The 26,133-nt window shown below is 42.9% G+C and overlaps 1 protein-coding gene across 7 annotated transcripts in view; it reads left to right on the top strand.

Annotated features, from left to right (window-relative positions):
• Positions 1–26,133, top strand: part of TMCC3 (transmembrane and coiled-coil domain family 3) — a 285,879-nt gene that overhangs the window by 237,736 nt on the left and 22,010 nt on the right. The window contains exon 1 of one of the 7 annotated variants that reach the window (XM_055394543.2): positions 10,711–10,849. The exons of 5 other annotated variants lie outside the window; for them this stretch is intronic. The gene's annotated coding sequence lies outside the window, so the exon portion shown is untranslated. Of the gene's footprint in view, positions 1–10,710; positions 10,850–10,887; positions 12,312–26,133 lie in introns of those variants that run through there. One more of the 7 variants, XM_055394542.2, reaches the window with a different exon arrangement.

Here is a 26,133-nt window from a genome sequence, read left to right as displayed (position 1 = left end):
TGTGGCACATGGGCCTAGATTCCCCCCGTCCTGTAGGATAGTCCTGGACCAGGGATCAAACCTGTGTCCCCTACACTGGCAGGAGGATTCTTTCCCACTGAGCCCCGAGGGAAGGCCCTGGTTAGCCCTTTGATGATGTATTTTGTGTATGAGTGTATGTGTGTATATGCATTTTTATATCCTCCTGCAAAGGAAATACTAAACCCTGGCCATCACAGATAGGTCCTTTGATTTGATTCAGATGTAATAAGGATGCTACAGAAAAGGGAGGAACAGAGATGTTCGTTGTCATAGCAACCAGCAGGTTTTTATAGTGGAACACTGCCTTCGTAACCCAAACCCGGCACCTTTTTTCTAACTACAGAAAACAGAGTGACGCAAACTCAAGAAATTATAGTACCATCTCTCAGTGAGGTTTTGTTTGCTTTTTGGAAATAGTCTTGCAATGATTTTGGTTCCTTTGTAGAATTTCCAAGATGAAAGGCACCCTTTAAGTGCCTTAGAATTTTATGAAGTCAGTACTTAACGATTTTCCAATCATTATTATGTGTCACCCCCATTTCCAACCCTCCCCCCCCCCAGTCTAATCCACATGGCCAGGACTTTTACAAAGGATTAGCTGAGGTTCAATTTGGAGTTTGGGAGACATTATGGATTCCTTCACAGGCTCCTCCCTGGTGAAGAGTATTCCCTCTCCCTTCTCTTGAATGCATTTGCTGTTTGACCTTGAGCGGTCTTGTGCTTGGGTCTTCACCATCCATCGCTCTCTAGAGTCAGCAGACTCTGAGATGCTTAGAATATCTCACTCCTGTCAGTCACTCTGTAGGCAAGTTCAGAGTCCACCTTTGCTGTGAGAATTCCTGGCGGATTGAACCCTTGTGGTTTTCTTTTAGGAGCTCTGGTGAGTTTCCTGGACCTGGGGTTCCAGAGCCCTTGGGAGAAAAGATGGGGGTTAACTTGGGAGAATAAGTGCCTCCTTGAGTGGCCAGGCAGAGTTTTCCATTGATCAGCACTTTGGGAGAAGGCAGAAAGGTAGGCTACCCTTTACTTTCTGAGCTTCATGGTCTGAGGCGTCCCCTTCACCCAGGACCACGCCTTGAGACTGAGAGCTTTGATGGACAGCAGTTCTGACGTGCAGCGCATCCAGCTGGGTTGTACCTACATCTCAACACATGCTGGGGGAGAGGAGTCACTCGGGCATCTTGGCATGGCACTGATTGAAGTATGAGCTCCCTGTAGCCCCTGAGGGGCTTCTTCCAACCCCCTCCCACCCAGTGTCTCCTCCCCGTCCCTTTCCACCACTTCAGCAGCGTCTTTTGTGGGAGATGTCAGGCCGGCATCCATGCCGAAGCGGCACAGGTAAGGGTCATGCTTGTAATGATTCTGCTTTCAGCCTAATTCATCACATATGTGTTGAGCACCTGCTTTGCACCAGGCTTCCAGGAAGCTTCGGGAGTCTGGGCTCACTGAAATCATTCCTTTGATAAGCACGTTAATCATAGAGGGCCAGTGTCCTGTTTTTCGTCCCCTCTGGGCGCACAGTTTAAGGTGGCTGCAGTGACTGATGGCTCGATGGCCACTACATCCTTTGCTTACCGATATGGCAGGTGACATTCTTGCCCACACATTTTGAAGGGAAGTCATTAGGGTGGGCCTTAATCCACTGTGACTGGTGTTCTTATAAAATGGGAGATTGGGAGACAGACATGCACAGAGGAAAAGATGATGTGAAGACAGGATTACTGGATGAAACTACAAGTCAAGGAATGCCTGAGGCGGCCAGAAGCTGGGAGAGAGGCCTGGAGAGGCCCTTCCCCAACACCTTCAGAAGGAGCATGGCCTTGCCAGCACTCCGATTTCAGGCCTCCAGTGCTGTGAGACAGTACATTTCTGTTGTTTTAAGCCACTCATTTTGTGGTCCCTTGTTATGGCAGCCCCAGCACACCAAGATAGTTAGCTGACACGTTTCCTGTACCCGTGACAACTAAAGAAGTACAAATACCTGGCCTCACATGAGCAGAAGGGGAAAAAGCCTTGAAACCCCAGAGTTTTCAGTTAACTTGTTTAGCAGATGGTTGTCTCTATGATCCTCCAAATTTTAATATTTTTCACTGTCTAAATAAACACATTCTTTTAAATTGTTCATAGCAAAATCATGGAACCCCAGAATATGCCCTGGACCCAGTTTGAAACACTCAGGTGTAAAAATAAGAAAAGCAGCGTAGAGTTTGGTTTCAGGTTCCAGTCTCATCTCTGCCAGTGTGCAGCCATGAGACCCTCATCACCTTGCACAATCTTCCTGAGCCTGTTATGCACCTGTAGAGTGGAGCATACCTCTAGACTGTGGATTGAGAACTAGAGGTGATGAAAACTGCCTGGCTTCAAACCGTGTGAATGGCAGGTGTACAGGAACCAGTTAAGGCACACGGCTGGGGTGAAGGGAAGAACCGAAGGAGGGTCTGACTCCCCTGTTTGAACACTCGCTGAGAGGTTCATCCATGTGGTTTTTCCCCTCAAATAAAAAGTCACAAGATTCCTTTGTTCACGGGGCAGCAGAAGAGAATGTCAGGTTCAGGCTTGAGCCTTGTTTCCTTAAAAACACAGAGACCCCAGAGACAAAGTCACATGTTCCAGGTCAGGTGGTCTTGCCAGTTGCGTTATTTTCATTTAATAGGACAATAAAAATAAACAAAAAAGAGTTGTGCTGGTTTTTCCTTTAAAAAAAAAAAGCTTTATTGAGATATAATTCACGTACTATTCACCCGTTTGTTAAGTGTTCAGTTTAATGATTTTTGTATATGCACAGAGTTGTGAAACCACCACAACAATCAATTCCAGAACGAAAGAAGCTCCGTATCCATTAGCAGTCATTCTCCATTTCCTCCCTTCCCAAACTTGAGGCCAAGGCAACCACTAATTTACTTTTTTGTCTCTGGATTTGCCCTATTTTGGACATTTTCTGTAAACGGGTGGAGTTTCTGTCATGCGGTCTTTATCTCTGGCTTCTTTCAGTCAGCATGTTGTTGTCAGGGTTCTTCCATGGTGTAATGTGTGTCAGTACCTAATTTCTTTTGCCAAATAGTAGTTCATTGCGTGGATGAATTTTATTATCCATTCATCAGTTGATGGACTTTTGGGACTTTCCATTTGGGGCTGTTATAATTAAAGCTGCTATACACATTTGTGTACAAGTTTTTGTATAGGCATAAGTTTTTTTCCTCTTGGATATATACCTAAGAGTAGCATTACTGGGTTATATGCTAATTCTTTTTAACATATTTATTTATTTGGCTGCACCAGGGCTTAGTTGTGGCATGAGGGATCTAATTCCCTGATCAGGGATCGAAACTCGGCCCTCTGCTTTGGGAGCACCAAGTCCTAGCCACTGGACCACTGGAGAAGCCCCTGGTAATTCTATATTTAACCTTTTAAGGAAAGGAAGGACTAATGCTAAAGCTAAAACTCCAATACTTTGGCCACCTCATGCGACGAGTTGACTCACTGGAAAAGACTTTGATGCTGGGAAGGATTGGGGGTGGGAGGAGAAGGGGACGACCGAGGATGAGATGGCTGGATGGCATCACCAACTCGATAGACATGAGTTTGAGTGAACTCCGGGAGTTGGTGATGGACAGGGGGGCCTGGCGTGCTGTGATTCATGGGGTCGCAAAGAGTCGGACACGACTGAGGGACTGAACTGAACTGAACTGAGAGTGTTTTCTACAGCAGTTGCGCCATTTTTTTGCTCCCACCAGCAGGCTATGAAGGTTCTGATTTTCCCTGTCTCTGCTAACACTTGTTATTCTATGCCTTTTGATTGTGATCATCCTAATAGGTGCAAAGTGCAATCTCACTATGGTTTTGTTTGGGTTTTTGAAATGTCTTTTAATGAAAGAAAGCATTTGTATTTTGTTATACAAGGAAACAGACAAAGTGTCTTTAGCCGAAAGGCTGGTATGAGTAATAGTATAACTTTGAAATTAACTTCTGTGCTTTACCACATTCCCCCCTACTAGTCATTTCTTGAAGCTGGATATCCACAGCCAGGGTTGAGAATAATTGTCGCTGAGTTTTCCTGACTTGGCTTTTACTTCACCACTGAAATTGCACGAAAACAGGTACCAAGAGCTTCCTGGTCCTCTCCATTCTGCAGGGTCCAGGGTTGGAAGGCCTTGGCAGCGGGCAGCCTTTTGAGGGCTGTAGTGGGTGTCTGGCCCCCTGTCAACTCAGGTAAGAGGCCAGGGCATCTACTCATGATTCTCCAAGAGTTAGCTGCTGCTGTTCAGATGTGGTGGTTGTGATAAGCGGGGACAGCCAGCATTGGCCCCTTGTGCCAGTAAAGATAGATGCCATGCCCTCTTTACAGACAGGCTTTAGAAGCTTCAGACTCTATTGTCCTCTATTGTAAGGAATAAGAAACGTAACAAAATGCAAAAGCACCTGTGAGGCCAGAAATCCATGTTGGCTGAACAGATGAATAGCTTTGGCTTTGGGCGCCAGACAGCACTCCGGCCCGGCAGCTTGGGGCGAGCCGTTTCAAGCTCTCTGAGCCTTGGTCTCTTAGCTGCAAAACAGAGGTAGGGAATGCGTCTGTTGCTGGTCCTCATGGTGACCTCGAAGTGCACAGCTCCTGGGAGGCACTCAGCACATGTTCATTCCCTTTCCTTAAGCAGCTCTGTAAGTAACACTGCTGTCAGTCTCAGGTGTTTTTTTCTACAGCTTTGGTCCAGCTCCAGTTATGACAGAACACAGGGTGGATTGTACTGTTTAGCTTATCTTTTCTTTACAGAGAGATCATGAGCTCTTGGCAAAAATTAAGTATTGGTGGAAATGAATATTGCAATTTGGTAGCTGCTGATTGACACATGTTTGCTAAACAGCTACTCAGATTTCAGAAAGACTGCCTGGAAGGGGGGAAAAAAGGAAGAAATCCTAAGAACATTTTTATCCTCTTTGCCAGGTACTTATTTATAAAACCATCTTTTGGGAATGTCTCAGCTGACAAATTTTTATAAAACATTGGCTAGCTTTGGCTCAAGCATTCAAATTAGCCAGCCCAAGAGCTTAAACTTCAGTGGATATAAAAGGGTTGGGTCCTTTTTGGAGTCTTTTTGCTTTATAAATTATTATTTTCTTTTAAAGAAAGGGCTGTTCTTTTTGGTCACTCAGTCTTTTTTTAGACCTGCAGGGAAGTCATAGTAACAGGCTCCAAGTCTGATTGGGTTCCATGGCAACAATGGGTTGTGACTTTATTAAAGGAGAGTGGAGCATGCCAAGAAAGATAAAAATCAGAGGATGGAAAATGTCTGACCAGATGAATGTGTTTTTTTGGATCGTGTGCCCTGGAATGGAAAGGTTTCCCGAATTGGCATCAGTCTCTGTTACAAATTTGAATCCCTTTGGGTTATCATTAAGTCGGAAGGTTCAGTGCTCATTTCCAAAAGATCCGTCTGCATCTTTGCTTTTTATTCACTCATTCATCCTTTCCTGTATCTTGGTGTATATATATATATAAAGAAAAACAACTGTAATGTTGTAAGAACCTAATCGGAAATGGTTCTGATTTCAAAGGTAGAAAAGAAATGTAACACATTCGTTGTGGAACTGATTACAGCTGTAAATTGTGAGACCGTGTGGGAGGGCCAATTAGAGGCAATTATAACTCCAGGGAACCCTCCCCGAATTAAAGCTTGCTGTGTGCTTTCCAAGCTGAGGGTTTTGTCTCCCATTGGTTTTTCTCTCCAGTGGGTTAAGAGATACTGGTTTCAGGGCAAGGTTGTGGAAGATCGGTGGGAGCTGTCCTCTTCTGTCTCCAAACAGCAAGGTGCAGGCTGTTGCTGTAATGAAAGTGTGTGGTTATTAGACTTCTTTGGGTAAAAGTTCTAACATTTGAGCAAGAAATAGTGAGATCGGAGGACTTTGAATCTTCCCCACCTCGTTATAAATGTGTGGAACTGTATGTCTTTTTCCATCACATGTTCCGTTTTATGTGCCTCCTCATCCTGATGGAATTCCCAGGTGGCGCTAGTGGTAAAGAACCTGCCTGCCAATGAAGGAGATGTAAGAGACGTAGGTTCGATCCCTGGGTCAGGAAGATCCCCTGGAGAAGGAAATGGCAACCCACTCCAGTATTCTTGCCTGGAAAATCCCATGGACAGAGGAATCTGGTGGGCTATAGTCCCTGGGGTCACAAAGAGTTAGACACGACTGAGCGTATGCACACACACTCATCCTGATACTGAAAGTGAAAGAACTTTAGGTGCAGGTAGCTAGATGTTGGACAGTCTTACAGCGGTATTATTCTTTAAACGAGTGGCATGTCATGACACGCCCTCTACCTTCAGACTTCATTAGTCACTTACTTGGGGCCTCATCATGGTGAATCAGAAACTTCACAGATACTCATAGTAAACAGAATAATAAGTAATAAAGGTGTAAGAGGCAAGAGCTGATTAGCTCACCAGGTTTCAGGTGTCCCAGCTGTCAGTGATCAGCTGGTAAGTCCTTGGAAAACCTATGTAACAATTTAGATCTTGACTTCCTTATCTTAAAATGAGTGCGACCTAAATTGGTGTTTTCCAGACTTCCCTGTTTATTAGCGTAACCTGGGTCACTGGCTTAACACCCAGGAACTCTATTAGAGATTCTGATTCACTAGATCTGGGGTGGGACAAGGAGAGTAGGGGCCCCAGGTCCCATGGACAGAGGAGCCTGGTGGGATATAGTCCATAAATTCACAAAGAGTCAGACACGACTAAGCACAGCACACACAGGTGATCTTATAGTCAGATGTTCAGGAAATACCAGATGAGCTCAGTAGTTGTCAGACTACATTCGGACATAAGACTAGGGTGGGAGTGGGTAGGAGAAAGGAGGCTGTGCAGTCAGGTGATTGCAGCCACAATCTGAGAAATGAGCCAGAAGCTTTGATGGCAGTGCCCAGTGGTTCTGCTTGCAGCCAGTGCCAGCTCCAAACTCTGTATCAGTGTTTCAAAAAAATAATAATTTTAAAATCTTGGAGTGGCACAGTAATTGAATACCCTTGTTTATAGAATTCTCCTCTATGGTGTGTGCTTTCATTCGGATAAGACATAGAGTTTGCTAAACATGGTTATTTCTGCTGTGCATGAGGTAGGACCAGTCATGTAGAAATTACCCAGAGAGCTGGTTAAAAGATACAAGAATTGGACTACCAGACCCAAAGATTCAGTAAGTCCCATATGGAGCTTGAGCATCAGTCTTTTTTTTTTTCCCAAAGTTGAAGGGTTTTTTCCCTTTTTCGAGGTTTTTGACAAAAGTTGTGGGCTCCTCCCAGTCTCCCCTCAATTTCCAGAATAAAACTAAGTTGAAGTGTCAGAACACATTTATTAGCACAAGGGAGGTGGTTAAGTTGAGCCACCTAGATTGTGGAAGAGTCTGTAGCACATTCAGCAGATACTTTAGAGAAAAGAAGCCCAATCTTCTCAGACTCTGAGACAAGGGTTTCTAATGTGTAATGATAAGATCATTACCTGCTGGAGCAAACACATTTTAATATGTAGAGTTTCTATTTGTTCCTCGTTCTATTTCCTGTTTACAAAGATTGAATAACATTGTTAAATGAAGTGTCTTATAGATCATCCACATAAGTGAAAATTATGAAGGTGCACTTTGCTTTCCTGTTTACAGTCCACACTTGAAAAAATGCAAGTTCATAGGAAAAAAAATCCATAGCACTAAAGGGCAGATGCTAGAAAATTCAGTCTCTTTCTAACGTCTCATCTTTATCCCCAGAGATATGTGCTATTACGTCTCCTGTGTATCTTTACAGAAAAGTTCTCTGCACACAACCTCCATATCTGTCATTTATTTAACTAGTCTCCTATTGATAATACAGTTTAAGTTCCTTCTAGAGTGCTTTTTTCCATATTTATTTTGACTTGTTAATACTGTACTGAGTATTTTTGTACATCTTTTTTTTTCTGTAACCATATATGGATAAATTTTTAAAAGCAAAATTGTTGGGTCAAAGGACATATGTCTATTAAATAAGGATCAATTGGAACAAAATGTCCTTCTGGAGGGTTGTGCCTGTTTACCAGGAAAATCTTTTCTTTTCAAAAGGCTTTCCTGCCCCAGTTGGTTCTGATACAGCAAGTAAGCAGCTAACTCTCCTTGTTTACTCAAAACCAGAGTCTCCAGAGTCTCTGCTTGAAGGAATTAAATGAGATCTTTCATGAGAAAGAGAAGAATTAAAAAGGTATCTTAGGTTTTTAGAGGGAGACGAGTATATAGAATGGCTTAGCAAAGCAAGTAGCTAATCCTGAACTTGGAAGGAGAAAACTTTGGGTCACACAAGGTCCCAGAACCGGGTGAAAGTCAGGGTTCAGAAGAAAGTCAGGCAGCCCTGGAGCAGAATGTGATGATGAGAAAAATCATGCTCCAGATTATAGTAAAGTGTTTCCTGGATCTGACCTGCTCCGTTAGTGGATGCCATAGGACAGTTTGGGTGAAGTGTCGTCGTGATGCGATGCTCTTCAAACACCTCTAATGTGAATCACCGTGTAGTAGTTAGATGTGTGTGTGTTTCAAAGTATTTTTAAACATTATTTATGTATTTATTTTGGCTGTGCTAGGTCTTCATTGCTGTACGAGCTTTTCTTTAGCTCCGGTGAGCAGGGGCTACTCTAGTTTCGGTGCATAGGCTTTTCATTGTGGTGACCTCTGTTGCGGAGCACAGACTTTAGGGCCCACAGGCTTGAGCCTTTGGGCTCAGTAGTTGTGGCTCCCGGGCTGTAGAGCTCAACAGTTGGGGCACGTGGGCTTAGTTGCTCTGCAGCATGTGGGCTTCTCCCAGATCAGGGATCAAACCCATGTCTCTTCCATTGGCAAGCAAATTCTTTACCCCTGAGCCACCAGGGAAGCCCCAAAGTAACGTTTAAATGGAAAGAATTACATCACATAGGCTTTTCCCCTGGAGAAGGAAATGGCAGCCCATCCCAGTATTCTTGCCTGGAGAATCCCATGGAGAGAGGAGCCTAAAGGGCTACAGTCCATGGGATCGTAAAGAGTCAGACATGACTGAGCACATGGTCTCTCAGTCAGATGTGTGTGCATCTCCTTAACGCAGGTCAGGACCTGGGTGGCATGGGGGTGTGCTGGTTTAGTGGCAGATCCCATCCCAGCTGACGCTACCTGTCTTTGTCTCTCTGCCTTCTTTGTGTCTCCTGGTGGCAGCAAGATAGCAGAATATCTTATAGACACATAGAAAATTAGTTGAGTTTATTCAAGTCTGGGAAATTCAAATCCATTCAAGGCAGGGAAGAACTAGGGGGTATCTCTGAGGGAATCTGTATGTCAGTGAGGAGTCAGAATCTTAGATATTGGCTAGTGTGGGTTGGCCAGGTGTGTTGTGTGAGCTTAAAGGGAGCCATCCAGACAGTCTCTGAGAACCTCAGATTAAGGTTAGACATACTGGGGAGAGGATACGTGTTCTCCTTCAGCACAGAGGGACCAAAGTGCTCTCTGAAACTGGTCATGCTTGAGCTGGACCACGTGTGGCCAAATTGAAGGCAGCTGGGAGTGAATCAAGTCCCAAAGACCATAGCTCTGAATTAGATCATTCTCTGTCTTTAATCAGACTAATTAAATAAGCCAAACAACAAGAGAGCTTTGAAACGGTTGTAAAACAAATTTATATTAGAAACCTTTGTGAATTTTTTGGCGATATTTTGAGACAGAGAACATGAAATAGGTATGTTAAGCTAGGCTTTGGATAAAACAATGGGAATATATCAAGCTAGGGAGGGATCAGGAAACAGGATCAAGTAAGACTGTAGCAAATAAGTTGTAAATGCAATAAAATATCCAGGGACCAAGATGTTTTCAGGCTAGGAAGACAGCCAATAAAAAATGGGTAAAACAAATTAGCACCCAGATTTGAAGGCAAAACCAGGAGAAAAATGAACAGGCTTGGCTATGTAAAATTGAATTCTGTATGCCTTAGCAGTCAAATGTGAGTTTTCAATTTTACTGTAGTTTTTAAATGTCCATTTTAAGAGTTATATATAGAAAAAGCAAAATGAACCTTACACAGAAACTATGTATTTCTTACATACAGCGTATACTACTGACTTAACATTAGGTTTAAGACAACACCCTTTTGCTAGAGTTCATTATTTAACATTTAAGACATTTATTTGAACTGAACCAGAGGATAGAGGCTATGTAAATACTAACTTCAGGAACACTCTTCCTCTTAAATATTACAGTATAGTTTTCCGAAAAAAAAAATAAAAGTCCTGTTATTTTCACGAGGCTTTATTAGACAGACACAATTTGCTGTCTTTTGCAAACACCCATTGTCCTTTTCTCCCCCACCCCATCACACCCCCCAGGACAGAATTAAATCGGTACCACATAAACCACATAACCATTTTGAGATCTTTGCATTAGCTATTTAATGTCAAGGGCAGGAAACCCCTGGTCTCTTAGACTGATTCTGGCCTGAGCTAGCAGTTCAGATATTTGAGAATCTCTTCATACAAGGAAGGTCAAAAAGATTCAAAGACAAGTGACTGACAACAGGGCAACTTGTAATCTGTGGCAGAGGTTAGTACTCAACTTATTATTATCAAAAGCCATTTATGATTAAAGAAGGGCAAGAGAGAAATATTTAATATTTGTGTCTGACCTGACATCAGATTCTTTGCTGCTCTCATTACATTCTAGGAGGAATTTCCTCAGATGAGACTACAGCCTCAGAAGAATCACTTTACTTGCTAGCAGTCAGCTACTAAGTGGCAGAGTGGGGTTTTGACCAGGTGTGCAGCAGCAGCAGCCTGACCCTAAATCCAGGCACATTCTCTGAGTGAGTGAGCTACCCACAGGCTCCCGTTCTCTTCCTTCAGCCCCTCTCTTTGAACCTCCCTCTGTTCTGAAATGCTCCACAGGCGCCTTGAGTTCATCTTGTCTGATGCTGGATTCCCTGCAGATCCCTTCTTTCTCTTGCCTGTACTCAGTTGCCTATGTCGTGAATGATGTGTTGCCCTCCAGAAAGAAACAAGTGGGGTTTCCCTTGACTCCCCTGTTCACCCCCACATCATGGGTATCACATCCTTTTGACACTGCCTCCTGTGTATTCCCCAGACACTGTTCCGTTCTCCCCAGCACCACCGCTTCATCCCGCCGCTACCAGCTCTTGCCTTGGATCACTACTGCGGGCTCCAGTCCCTGCCACTAGGGATGCATTTTCTCTCCTGCTTTTTCAGAATGACTTGTCTGAAACAGGGAGCTGATTACCCTCATCCCTTTAACTGCTGCCACCTGTCCTCTCAGGTGAAATCCAAACACCTTAGCATGATTTAACTGGGATCCTCAACATCTGATCCCTGTCTGCTGACCCAGTTCTTCTTCTGCCGCCTTTGCCATGCACGGCGCCCTTCACATCTTCACGGGCTGTCTGGCTGGCTGATTCAGAACGCACCACCTGAAGCACCTTTTGACTGACAAATCTCTTTCTTCCTGCCTTATGCCAACCTTGTCGCCTCTCCTACCCTCCTCCGCCTTTCTCCCCCTTGGCTGCCCCTCCCATATGCTACCTTACAGCACCATGTACAACCTCCCATGGCCCTCATCAGCAACTGTCGTTGTTTGCCTCGCTTCTAGCCCAGGGGTGGGGGTGCCCCTCTGCAACTCCAGCACGCCTCGCTGCGCCTGACACGCAAAGGCACTGGCGAGCATCTGTCTCATGAATGAAGCAACAGAAGGAAGGCTCTCCCAACTCCTCTCACTGCCCTTCCCTCTGTGCTCTGACCACTTGCTGCTTGCCCTGCCTCTGTTCTTGTCAGGGTTTCCTGTGTTCAGATCGCTGGTGTGCGTTGGTTCTGCCCAACTGAAGTTGGTTGAATTGAGCCCGTTTCCTAGTCTGTAAACCGGGAATGCCAGTCCGAACGTCCCCCTAAATTCCTCTCGCACCCCCAGAGTGGTGTGATAACAGGACTCTGTTCTAGTCTGCCTCTCTCTGAAAATACAGAATTGTATCTTTTCTCCTGGCAGCACAAAGAGCCCATTTGTCAGCAGTGGGCTGAATACAGTGTATTACGGCTGGCAGTAGTATTGGTTACGGTGCAGGGCGTGGAGTTTCTCTTGAGGCAAACATGGGAATACCCAGAGATATGTGAGCAGTATCTCCAAAGTCCAGGGTGAGTCATACGGTAGGAGCTGTTGCAGTTCCAGCCTGCCTGCCTTCCAGGCGCAGATGCCTCTCGAGCAGGAGGGTGAGCTGGTCACTGATCCAGGTCTCTGCTCCCTAATGTGTGGTGTGGTGTTTGGTAAGTCTCTTCCCTGCGCTCCTGTTTCAGCCAGGCTGTGTCAGTGTGTATGGTAGAGCTGTGTGGTGATTCGTATCCTGTGAGGTGCTTGAAAGAGAGATACAAGTTGTTTGGGGACTTTTAATAGTTGTTTTTTTGCTTGCCCTGCACCTTTTGTAATTTCTCAGTGGATTTCTACATCCTTAAACTGCCGCAACTCCTAATGGACCACCGAACTCTTTACCGCTTGGTTCTTTAAAAATGTAAACCCAATGTGTGTGATTTAAGAGGTGAACAAACATCTAGGTATGAGTGTGCCGGCTACTGGCTGGAAAAGAGCCAGTCCTACTCCTTCCCTGTCATTTTGAAAGTGATCCTGGGTCTGAGCTTACTGAGTTGGCATCTGACTTTGTCTTTTAACATTCAGTCTGTTGACAAGTGGACATCGCTCCTTGAAACTTCAGACCTCAGGAAACCACGTGACAGTGTGCGGTGCGGTGCCTGTGGTTGGGAGAGGAGGCAGCAGAGGGGAAGCGCCGTGACCTGAAGCATCAGGGCTCTTCTGGCCATCCTCCGCCACCCCACGGTGGTAGGTGGGGAGTAGGGAGGCTTCCATTTCACCTGAGCTCTGCTTCTGAGAGCTGCTGAACCTCATGGGAAATCTGTGTTCGGTTTGTGGCTGTGCTCTTGCGTCTGTGTCCTGGAAGACTGTGGTGGTATTGCTGCAAACAAATACAAACTTTCTTTCATTTCTTGGACATTAACGTATGTTGAACACATTTATTAATTCAGATCGTTTTCCCCCAGTCAGTTTTGAATCAGATGTTTGCCTGGAATGTCACAAAGGTAGTCTTTTCTTTTACTTGGCTGTGCTGGGTCTTAGTTGCAGCGTGCAGGATCTGTTAGTTGCGGTTTGTAAACTCTTGAGTCGCAGCCTGTGGAATCTAGTTTCATGACCAGAGATCGAACCTGGTCCCTCTGCATTGGGAGCACAGAGTCTTAGCCACTGGACCACAGGGAAGTTCCCAACTGTGGTCTTATTGTTGGTGATGACCCCCAACCTTTAGAAGCTAAAACAGCTTTGGTTGGGGGGTGAGGGGTGTGGAGAGTTGGAGAAGTTTGTGGTCATTGTTTGATCCTTTGAATCTTGAAAATTAAATTTCTGTTACTAAAAAAAAACACCCCAAACTGGAGGGCTAGCTATTCTAACAACAGAGCATCTTAATAGTCTCATAGCATTGTGAGCATAGTGGCTGACAGAGACTGACACGCAGGGTTTCCATTGGAATGAAAGGGGGAAATGGCCACCCGAACTGCTAGAGCACAGCTTGTGAAAGAGCTGCAGCTGCTGTCTGTGCAAGGCTGTTCAAAAGGGGTGTAGGAGTGGGTCTCTTCTTGCCTGCTGCTGCTGGTGGATGGGCTCTTCAGGAGAAGCCCTTGCAAGCCTCTTCCTCCTCTCTGGTTCCCTCCTCCAGCCACTGAGGCGTCCAGTTGGATTACCTAAAGTACACAGTTGAGTTGTTTGCAGCCACCTGTAGCCTGAGGGAAATATGGGGCTTTATCCTTCAAATTCCTGGACGTGAGCCACCGAGGATAATGCCCCAGGGAGATTAACTCAGGCCCTGTTGAAGGGGGTCTCCTGAGGGCCTTTAAATCCAGGTCACAATTTAAGTAGGGCCTCAAATTTAGATTTTAAGATAATATCCAAATAGTTAAGTGTAGACTCAGAGATAAAACGATAGGATTAAAAGAGGTTGATATTCATCACATAACATAAACATATTCAAGGGTGAGTGCGTGCAAAGTCGATTTAGTCGTGTCCGACTCTGTGCGACCCCATGGACTGTAGCCCACTAGGCTCCTCTGTCCATGGGATTCTCCAGAAAAGAATACTAGAGTGAATGGCCATGCCCTCCTCCAGGGGATCTTTCCGACCCAGGGATGGAACCTGTGTCTCTTATGTCTCCTGCATTGGCAGGCGGATTCTTTACCACTCGCCTCACCTGGGAAGCCTTAAACATACACACCTGGGTTTTTTTGGTTTGTTTTGTTTTGTTTTTTACTGTGTAATTTGTGCTGCTGTTGCTGCTGCTAAGTCACTTCAGTCGTGTCTGACTCTCTGCGACCCCATAGACGGCAGCCCACCAGGCTCCTCTGTCCATGGGATTTTCCAGGCAAGAGTACTGGAGTGGGTTGCCATTGCCTTCTCCATAATTTGTTCTGTGGAGAAGGATTCCACTCCAGTACTCTTGCCTGGAGAATCCCATGGACAGAGGAGTCTGGTGGGCTTCAATCCTGTGGTCACAAAGAGTCGGACACAACTGAGTGACTGACACTACTTGTTCTATAGTTCTTATTTTTAAATGTTTGTAAATTGTAAAATATTGCACACAGAGGTATGCCGTTTTAAAAAGTAACATGAGACACCCCTGCACCTAAAACCCAGGGCAAAAATTCAGATTTAACCCTCTGACCTTCTCCCTGATTTCATATCACTGTATCACAAATCCCCTCACTTAGGAGGTGATGCAATCCCCAGGTTTGTGTTAACTGCTCCCTAGCTTTTTCTCTGCCATTTCCCCAGAAGTAATTGCCATCCATAATTCCTAAGGCATCCTTCTAGAAATGTCTCTACCAATGAAATACACTTGTGTCACATTTACATGAATCCCGCCCCCACCCCTCTTTGAAAGCGCAGTTGAGTGTGTACTGTAGACATAGCTCTGCATCTTTCTCCCTTAACAGTGTAGCTTGGACAGCTTCCCATAGTAGCCCATTCAGGTCCGCCTCTGTTTTAGCGACTGCAGTGTTCTTCATTGTCCTGGTTTTTAAGTGGTTCTCCATTAGTGGATGTCTAAGCTGATTCCAGAATTAGAAACAGATAATGGTGGGGGCAGTGGTGATACAAGGCAGACTGTCCTGTTAGAAGAAGCAAAGAATAAGAGAAGGAGGCAGAGACTTGGAAATCCTTCCATCTCCATTTCTGGTCTTTAAATCTCTCAAGTGTTTTTTTAATGTTTTAGTGTCTTTGGAGAAATGTATCGACGCTCAAAAGGACTGATTTTTTTTTTTTCCTGCCTGTCTTTGCTTCCTTGTGATGGTCATGATGATGAAAGAGATTGTGATATTTAAGGATCTGAGGAAAAGGAGTGTATTTACAACCTATTGGCTAAAGAACTGGGAGATTCCAGTTCTCATCTCTCCTAGTGTGCAACCAACACCCTATTTGTAACAGGATTGCTTGTTATAACCTGATTAGCAGAACTTTCTTAAGATAATTCATCTGTTTGAACTGTGAAGGGCTTTCATTATACAGAGATTATCATTGTGTTGATATTTCTCTGAGTTGGTTGTCTATCCAAATACTACTGTCCCTTCCTTTCTCCCTGGCTGGCGGAGCCAGCACAGTAGTGGCTAAAAGTGTTAGGTAGGTCCTGCTTCCACAGCCTCCCTTGCAGCTAGCTCAGGGACATAGGACTCAGTCCTATCCAAAGTCCTGTCCAAAGGGAAATCTGCTGAGGAGTTTCTAGAAAGTAGTTTCCTTCCTAACAAAATATGAAAGAAGAGCAGTGTACTTGTCTTTAGCTGGAAATTATCTATATGTGATTCTTAAAACTACAGTAACTCATTTGCCTCCATGAGAGAACTTGCAGATGCTCTGAAGATTGTATAATGAAAAAATGGAAAGAGCTTGGTTCTTTGATAACACTTTTAAGCCATCAAATCAACCCTGTCTGCTGATCTTCTTAGTTTGTGACATCATATTGAATCTTTTATTCGGTTACTGAAATTATCCTGCCGGTATGAAATTTTACACATAGGACATGCTGTCAAAGTAGAGAACAACTCAGTTATAAGACAGTTGAGTGCCTTCTGTGTTCAAGAGGCAACATGAGGCTGTGGGACTATGAACAAGGGGAAAAATAAGGCAATTGATATTAGGAGGCAGTAAAGAGTTTACTGCAACCAAAGAGACTCAGACAGTAAGAGAATCAGAGGTTCTGAGTAAGCCCTGTTTACTAGACTAGAGGTGATGAGAAACACCTTTGGGTAGAAGAGGTTAAATTGAATCAGACTCTGAAGGAACCCCAAGGTTTTGGTAAGGAGAGAGTTGGGGATGGTATTCCAGGAAGCCTGAGGTTTTAGAAAGAACATAGGCTATGGACTAAGACCTGAGCTTGAGCTCATCTGTCACCAGTTTGTGAATTTGTCAAAGTCTTTGATTTCTTTAATACTCATCATGATAGATGAAACATGACTTGTATGACTGAGGTGAGGATTAGAAGCATGTCAAACATCTGTCATACTGCTGGGCACGTGGCAGGCACCAAGGAGATGGTGGAGGTGGAAGGGGTGGTTGGACTGCATGTTGGGGGGTGCTCTTGAGCAAAGGTGAGGTGAGTTAATAGAATTGATCTGGGCATGTTGATCTAGTCAGAGATCACTAGATCAAGTCATTTGGTCTAGGTAAGAGGGTGTGTGTACAAAGTCTAGAGAGAGACAGATTTGGGTCAAGACATGGAGGACCTTGACTTTTCTAATAGAATTTAGAAACGGTCCCCAGGCACCCATTTCACAGAAGACAGTTTTTCCATGGACTGGTTATAGGGGATGGTTTGGGGATCATTTAAGCCCATGCCATTTTTTGTGCACTTCATTTCTATTATAATTACCTCAGCTCCACCTCAGATCATCTCAGATCATCAGGTGTTAGATCCTGGAAGTTGGGGACCCCTGCTGTAGACAACTGTGGTGATCACTGATGGGGCAGCCTAGAGACAGTGAGATGAGTTAAGAGATGGTTGTAGGTGCAGTATAGAAGACCTGGACAAGCAAGTATCAGATGTCAGAGAGAAAGGAAGGGTTAGGTGTTAGAAAATAAAAAAAGGAACTTAGTGATGTGTGAGGCAAGGGGAAGAAAAGACTTCTCAATGAGCCCCCCAAACCTGAATGGCTATCATTTGTTCAGTATGAAATTCAGAAGTGATTTGGAACACTTTCAGATAATTATATCCTAGGTTGGGTCAAGAACGTTCGGCAAGATTTATTGAAACTTTTGATGAAAGATGCTATATTAGTGGTAAATAAACAATGATGCCCAAGTCTATCATTTAATCCTCGCCCAGTTATGTTTGTCACTTTCCCACTATTTATATATAAAGTGCAGCTTCCTTGAAGGATATGCCCCTTAATAAAATAAATACACCCTTCCCTCCGATTAGGTAGGAGCACTTTGAGTCAGTCCTGTAGTATGAAGAATATGTTCAGTAATTGTTGACTATATGTTAATCTAGGACAAAAAGTGGTTGAGCAAAATTTTCTCTGACCCAGGGATTGTGGTCCTTATGGATATATTTACAATGGCCTCAGTAATAAAACATGAGTCAAATGAACATCTGAAGTAATGAATGACATCACAGGCATCATCAAGTATAGAAATCAAAGAAGTTTCAGTTCATCAAATTCAGGATCACATCTTGGGCTGAATTAGTTTTCATAATTTTCTCAGTTGGTGAAATCTTGAACAGATGGTCCTCTAACATTTTGGAATGCTGAATAAGGTAGATGGACTGAGTCTAATTAATAAAGTGTACTACTTTGGAATATTCGTGTGTAGTTAGCAGCCCTTAGAGTCTTAATAAGTTCATGGGCTTTCCCAGTATTAGGCAAAAGAATACCCCACCATTCATATATCTTAGGGAAATAGGCTTGAATAAAGCCTTTTAAGAAAGGCATTCTTCCATTTGGGTATAAAGTTAATGTATTTTCCAATGGTAATTCTGCACAAAGCAGTTCTGTGATAAGCTCAGAGCAGGTGTCCTATCTGAGAGTTTTTATAGTCTTGTTGGAAAGTTGGGGCTCTGAGCCAGGTACTGGCCTGTGATTTGGTTTCAGTTCCCAGTAAAGAGGAATGAAAGCATCTGTCATCAAAATTTTCCCAAACTACCTTCTATCCTTCACAGCCTTTTCCCCCCTCTTTTAGTAATTTAATTTGGACTTTTTATATTTTTTTCTTACAGAATTTGAGTCATAATAGATATATAGTGGAGAGCAGTTTTACTGTGGTGCCTTCCTGCAGGCAGAAGAATCTGACATGTTCCTGTAACCATGGCTTACAATGAAGAGAATATAATTTGTAACACGCATACATTGAAGGATTTCTTTTTTCAATCTGTAAATAAAAGACAAAAGGATTTGTACCCTTCAGGGAAGTCATTTTTAATTCTGGCCTTTTCTTTCATCCTAGGTAAAATTTTGTCCTTTGCAATCTGTCAAAAACCCTCTGATATAAAAGCACCAGCCGCTGTGATAATTAGTTTAGCATTTCAGATCCCTTGCAAAGAGATGAGTAAAGATGAAATAAATCACCAGTCATGTTTCTGAGGCAGAATGCCTGATTTCCCATCATGTGATGGGCACTATTATTTTAGGGGAGAATTTGGCTGTCCTTAACTTGAAATGATTTTTTTTTTTTAATAGATCTGGTTGCCTGATACCTGCATCCCAGGACTGCTACTGTGCAGTGCAGTGTGAGGGTACAGGTGCAGTATTGATGGAGTCTCACAAATTCATGAATAAATCTTATGTGACTGAGAACAGTACATGAGCCAAGTCTGAAATCCTTATGTACAGTAGGTATAGTCATAGTTCTGTGTTTCAAAAAAATTACTGAGAGTCTAAGCAATGTCTGTTTTTAAGGTAGGGCTATGGATGATTTTTTCCCCTGCTCTTTTTGACATTTCACCTTCTCTATTTCTCAGTATCTTATTTTTATGATTAAAAAAATGTCCCAATCACTTAAAAAATCCCAGCTTCACCTTGCCTGCGTGATGAAGTATCAAGTCTAACATGGTTTACATAGAGCCTGGCGCAGACTGTCTGTATTCTTCAGCATTTCATGTCTCCTTCCTTTAGAAATTCTTGCCTTGCGCTTTTTTTGGCCCCAGCCTGACTTAGAATGACCCATTTAGTTATAAATTCTAGACATCTGAAGAAAGTTTGTTTCCTAAATATTCTGCAGTCTGCCTCTGTGGACCCATTGTGGTCTCTCTTGGCTGGTTTTTGAGCCTCCCTGTCCAAGTCCAGGTCGGATAGCATCTTGGAAGATGTCTCACTGAAGCCTTCTCTATCCAGAATTTCTACTTCTTTGTTTCCTAGAGTGCCTACTACATTTTTCTACAGTTGTGTAGCTCTGTATGTCTGCAGGACAAACAGTGAACTCCTAGGGTAGAGTTTGTCATTTCATCTTTCTGACGCCAGTGCTTTTAGCATACTGCATGGCTCACAAAAATGCCCAGGAAAACATTTTTTGAGTGTGAGTTCTGTATCTTAGGGGACCTGGCTTGGAACCTAAATTAATCAATTCTGTTAACTGTCATAAAAATAATTTGGCCTTATAAATGGTGTGCAAAGAGGTTTCTCAGCCTCTTTGAGAAAAACTGGCTTTCTAAATAACTATCATGTAACGAACCAGGTCATTTTCAGTCTGCATCAGCATGGTATTTAGGATTTTACTGCATTTTGCAGAATGTAACATAAAATATTTTTGCGTTTAAATCTGATGTATTTAGTTAGTGCCTTGCTAGTGTATCATGCAGATTTCTACTCTTTTTCTGTATTTGGTACATTTGCTCTTCTGTATCCCGGTATTAAAAACAAATATTTGTAAGAGAGTATCATGAAAATTTCAGAAACATTAAAAATATTAAAGGGCTGACCGAAAGTGTGAATGGACACACCGTTGAAAATTCCTTTCCTGCTAGAATCGAACAATTTCATATGTTAATCAATATGCATTTATTGAATACCTGCCATGTTTCAGGTCCTGTAAAGATAAAATAGTAATTTTGACAGTAATCGTCGTTTTCTGTGACTTTTTTGTATTTATTTTTGTGCTCTTTGAAGAATAATTTGTGACCACGTGCTTCCGTCTGAATGTACAGTTGAATGGTTTTTGCCTGTGTTGCACCGTGTAACTGTCCCTTGCTTGGCCGGGTCAGCATCCAGCACTCCACGGTGCCGCCTTGTGGCAGGTCCTCTCTGCTTCCCCACACGTGTAACCGGTTTGACATCCCAGTCACTGGAATCACAGAGCATGTCCTTCTTGGTTTGTGGCTTCTTTCATTAAGAATGATGTTACTGAGATCCACTTATGTGGAATGCTAACAACTGTTCTTTTTCTTTCTTTTTTTTTTTTTTACTTGCTGCATATTATTTTTAACTGCTTTTTGCTTGATTTTCATTTTGGTGAGTAAAATTCATTATGCGGAAGTATAAATATTCAACGTGTGTTAATTGGTATGTGCTGAGAGCAGCCAGCTTTACAGACCTAGTAGTCATAGAATTGTGGAGAAGAAGAGCTACAAAGGCATAGAGGTTGCAGAGGTCAGCCACTTCATTTTCTCAAAGGAGGGACCTAAGACTGGAGGGTTAACTAGACCCCAGGTCCCGCATGGATCTAGACCAGGTTTCTTCCTGAGGTCAAGATGCTGTGTCCCAGTTCAGACTTGGTCATGTGGATGATCTCAGTCAACAGGAAAGCAGTCATGGGAGGTTAGTAATTTAGAAATCCGCAATCAGCAAGACTTAATATATTGGCCCATAAATGGTAAGAATTCTAGTTACCTGGAAATTTCTTTCACTCATCTATAATACTTCCCTCTTCCAGTCAGTTAAACTGAGGTGTTACTGACTGTGAAACTTACTCTTTTACTAGACCCAGTGCTTAAAGGAAGAGGAAGGGGACTGTCTTAACCAATGTGCATGTTTATTAGAATGTTTCAGTTTCAGTGCATTGTTTTGAACTTTCGCCATTCCCAGATATTATTCTTTTAAAGCCTTGATGAAAACCACAAAGATTATTCTTAGGATGAGAAGTCTTAAGGTAAATTCTGATTCTGTGATTTCTGCAAGTAAAAAATTAGTCCTTAATCTTATACCTTCCTGCTAAGATAGTCATGATTCACAGAAAGTTCCATAGAAAGGATTTTAAAGGAGAGATTAGTGGCTCATAGCAGTGGAAGATTAAATCCCTTATTGACCTACTGGCCAGGAAGTAACTACAGAACATTCTTCAGTATGTTGTTTAATCACTAAGTCATGTCTGACTTGAGACCCCATAGACTGGCAGGTGGATTGTTTGCCACTGAGCCAGCCACCAGGGGAAGCCCCTTTCAGTATGTTAGAGTCTCCTTAAATACAATTAATAAGCATAGAAACAAGTGGTTTATGTCTTTTTCTTAATTATAAAGCACATTTTTTCAAACAAGATAGAAACCCATTAGTTGGTTATGAAATAGGTTTAATGGCTAGAAACTATCATTTTATATTTTTAGATGGAAAACTAGAAGGAAGAGTATAGCAGACACCCATCCATGTTATCAGATTCAGCAATTAAAATTTTTCAGATTTCCTTTGTGTCTGTGTGTGTATATGTAATCTTTTCCAAAGTAAGTTATATTGTTTCTGATATGTATTTAAAAACAAGGACTTTTTCTTCATAGTGAAATTAACATACCTAACAGAATTAATTATAATTTACTAATATGCAGTTGTCATGTTAAATATTTTTTTAAAAAGTGTTCAGTTCAGTCCAGTCACTCAGTTGTGTCCAACTCTCTGCGACCCCATGAATCACAGCACGCCAGGCCTCCCTGTCCATCACCAACTCCCAGAGTTCACTCAAACTCATGACCATCAAGTTGGTGATACCATCCAGCCATCTCATTCTCTGTCGTCCCCTTCTCCTCCTGCCCCCAATCCCTCCCAGCATCAGAGTCTTTTCCAGTGAGTCAATCCGTCGCATGAGGTGGCCAGAGTATTGGAGTTTCAGCTTTAGCATCAGTCCTTCCAATGAACACCCAGGATTGATGTCCTTTAGAATGGACTGTTTGGATCTCCTTGCAGTCCATGGGACTGTCATGAGTCTTCTCCAGCACCACAGTTCAAAAGCATCAATGCTTCGGCGATCAGCTTTCTTCACAGTCCAACTCTCACATCCATACATGACCACTGGAAAAACCATAGCCTTGACTAGCCATTTTTAAAAATATAGTTGCATTGCATGTATAAAGATGAGTACTTGTTTTATAAAATTTATGTTTCGGTTATGTATGTGTGTGTACATGCACACATATGTATGTATGTTGTGGTACATGTGTATTTCTTACTGTGGTCTCATTCAGAATTGGAAATATACTGCTTTATGGCATAGGGAAGTTGGTTATAATAAGTATTTGCTACCCAGTGATATTGCCAGTTCTGTGCTGAGTATTGTGTGGCGTCTAAAAAGTGAGTACTTCCTAGTAACCTAAAAATCCAGCAAGAAAGATAAAACAAGCAGGAACCAACTTCCATGACATAATACTTTCAAGAAGTAATTTGGGAGGCTCTTTAGAAAAAGTAGCAAGTTATCATCATTAGATAAGATCATCTAATACAATTTCCTCTTGTTTGGCTTAAAGACTTAGAGATGGGAAATGTTAGATATCTGTCTTTAGGTCTTAATTTAGACTTCTGGTTTTACCGAAAATAGCAACATAGAAAAGTAATGAATTTATTTAAAAATTAAGGACCAGATATTGAGCTTTAAAATTTTAATCATTTAAGATACTGTCCCTTTTTAAAAGTTAGATTAAATCACTCATATACGAGGTCATCTGCTTTTGATGGGCATTTTTTAAAAATTTATTTATTTTTAATTGGAGAATTGCTTTGCATATTGTATTGGTTTCTGCCATATATCAACATGGATTAGCCGTGAAAGTGAAGTCGCGCAGTTGTGTCCGACTCTTTGCGACCCCATGGACTGTAGCCTGCCAGGCTTCTCCATCCATGGGATTTTCCAGGCAAGAATACTGGAGTGGGTTGCCATTTCCTTCTCCAGGGGATCTTCCCAACCCAGGGATCAAACCCAGGTTCTCCCGCTTTGCAGGCAGACGCTTTAACCTCTGAGCCACCAGGGAAGCCCAGATATACATATTCCCTTCCCTCTTGAACCTCCCTCTCACCTCCCACCCCATCCCACCCCTCTGGGTTATCACAGAGCAACAGATTTGAGCTCCCTGCGTCATTAACTTTCCGCCGGCTATCTCATTTTGCGTATGGTGATGTGTGTGTTTCAGTCTACTGCCTCAGCGTGTCCACTTCTCCACCATGTCCACAAGTCTGTTCCGTGTCTGCGTCTCCACTGCTGCCCTGCACATAGGTTCATCAGCACCGTCTTCCTAGATTCCTATATATGTGTTAATACATGATTTTTGTCTTTCTTTCTGACTTACTTCACTGTATAATAGGCTCTAGGTTCATCCACCTTATTAGAACTGAGTCAAATGCTTTCCTTTTTATGGCTGAGTAATATTCTGTTGTGTATAGGCAGCACAACTTGTTTATCCATTCATTTGCTGATGGACATCTAGGTTGCTTCCATGTCCCAATTACTGTAAATAGTGCTGCAGTGAGCACTGGGGTACATGTGTCTTTTTCAGTTATGGTTTCCTCAGGGTATGTGTCCAATACTGGGAATGTTGGGTCATATGGTAGTTTTATTCCTAGTTTCTAAAGGAATCTTCAAACTGTTCTCCATAGTGGCTGTATCCGTTTATATTCCCACCAATAGTGCAAGAGGGGTCCCTTTTCTCCACACCCTCTCCAGCATTTATTGTTCGTAGATTTTGTTTAGTGATGGCCATTCTGACTGGTGTAAGGTGATATCTCATTGTAGTTTTGATTTATATTTCTCTAATAATGAGCGATGCTGGCATTTTTAAAGAAGTCTTAGTGTTATTATTCCGGCTCATTGACACTTGATCCTTAAGGCTCCTCCTGGTGTGAGTTTGATACCCTGCTTGTCATTTCTCTTCTCTGTGCAGCTAGATGCAGACACAAGCAGATTCCATGGGGTGGGGGCAATGATCAGCTTCTGCTGGAAGAGCTTAATCATGGCAACAGCAGCACCTTTGTTCTTTGTTCTGGACTTTTCTGAAGTTCCCACCTGTTCAGTGTGCATATGTGCTCAGTCGTGTCCAGCTCTTTGCAACCCCGCAGACTGTAGCCTGTCAGGCTCCTCTGTCCTTGGGATTTCCCAGCAGGCATTCTGGAATGGGTTGCCATTTCCTCCCCCAGGGGATCTTCCTGACCTAGGAGAGTACCTGTTGGGGGTACGTTGTGTTTAATAGACGATAGCTTACACTTAGACAACAGTTATTCTGTACAAGGCCCTGTTCCAAGCAGTTTATAAACATTAATTCAATTAATCCTCACAGTCACCCTGTGAAGTTGATACCTGTTCCCACTTTACAGATGAGGAGACTGAGGCATAGAGAGATTAAGTAACTCCTTGCCCAAGGTGATACAATTAATATGGCAGAGCTGGGATATGAACCGACATAGTCCTGCTCTGAATCTCTGCTTCTAAACCACTAACTTACGCCACCACTGTGACACAGTTAAATCTCGGTTTAGGACACACGGCTTTGGAATCAGGGCTTTCCCCTGAATCTGAGTTGGCTAGTTGCTGCACGTGTTGTGAGTGGCCCTGGAAGGCTCTTGCCTCTGTTTGGAAATACAAACCAAATATAGAATTGGATTCTAAGAAGGGTCATGGTATAGTGTTTATCTTAAAAATCACAATCTACAATTCATTTCTTGGCAGTTTCCTTCCTCCAAGATTACAAAAGAATAAGCTCCTAAAGGACAGTTGTCTACGAAACATGACTCTGGTACTTGTGAACTGCTGTGTCTGTGGGAGAAGGAAGCCCCCTCTTAACTGCATCTTGGTAGCACAGCCTTTAATGACTGGAGTATCCACTGGAGCTTTAGCCAGGAGAGGGAGTTGATGCCCAAGCTGGCATGTTTCCCTGGCATTGAGAATCATTTTTAATGGTTGAAACAGGAGCAGCCTACATTTTTTATTACCCGTGGTATCTTGGGATTTAAGCATAGTGTTTTGTCTAACTTATTAAATGTCGGATTCAGAGCATCTCCAGTAATTGCCTTGTGGCACCAAGAACTGTCTAAATCCGTCTGTTAGTATTCACCCTTCTGGTTTCTTTACCATATATACTTTTTACTTTGTAACATTTAACAGTAACATAGTGATTTAAGCAGACAAAATCTTAGGGGTTGTAGGGATTATGGGAAACACATTCATGTCTAGGAAAGAGTCTGGTATATGCAGTAGGTCTCAGTAGAAGGTGGGAATATTATTAGAGCCCAGTCCTTGAAGCCAACTGGAATGATAGCTCTTCTACATGCTAGTTTTATGACTTCAGAAAAATCAGTTCCTTTTCCCATCGGTAAAATGGGAAATAGTTGTTCTAATCTCAGATTCTTGAAAAGAAAAATACAATAATCTATGTGAGGCATTTAGAAAATTATCTGATGCTTCATAAAAGTACTTAATAGCTAGTAGCTTCCCTTTTAAAAATAAATTTGAACTATTTTGCCAAGGTTCTGTTCTTTCTTGGACCCTGCTTTTGGTCTTTAAACAAGTCATTTCCTTCTTAGGCTTTGGAGGAAAGAAGGGCTCTTTTATTTTTTTGTTCCAGTTCTGTTTAATTGTGATTTCCTAAGGGACAAGGAACTACAGTCGACATTGGTGTCCCTGGGACTTTGGTTCCCGGACCCCCTCCACCTTGGATACTGAAACCTTTGGGTGCTCAAGCCACATACTCCCCTCTCATTTGTGCTCCTCTTTGCCCTGCATCTGCAGATTCAATCAGCCACAGATTGTGCGGTACTTTACTATGGATTGAAAAAAGTCTGTGTGCAAGTGGACCTGCCCAGTTCAAATCCACATTGTTCAGGGATCAGCTGTACTCGATAATCTTGCTGGCACATTGAG

The sequence above is a fragment of the Moschus berezovskii genome, chromosome 6 (genome assembly GCF_049115385.1).
Source record: "Moschus berezovskii isolate FMDL1 chromosome 6, NW_MosBer_1.0, whole genome shotgun sequence".
Lineage (NCBI taxonomy): Eukaryota > Metazoa > Chordata > Mammalia > Artiodactyla > Moschidae > Moschus > Moschus berezovskii.
Note: the sequence above shows the minus strand (reverse complement) of the source record. Positions and strands in the feature narration are given on the sequence as shown.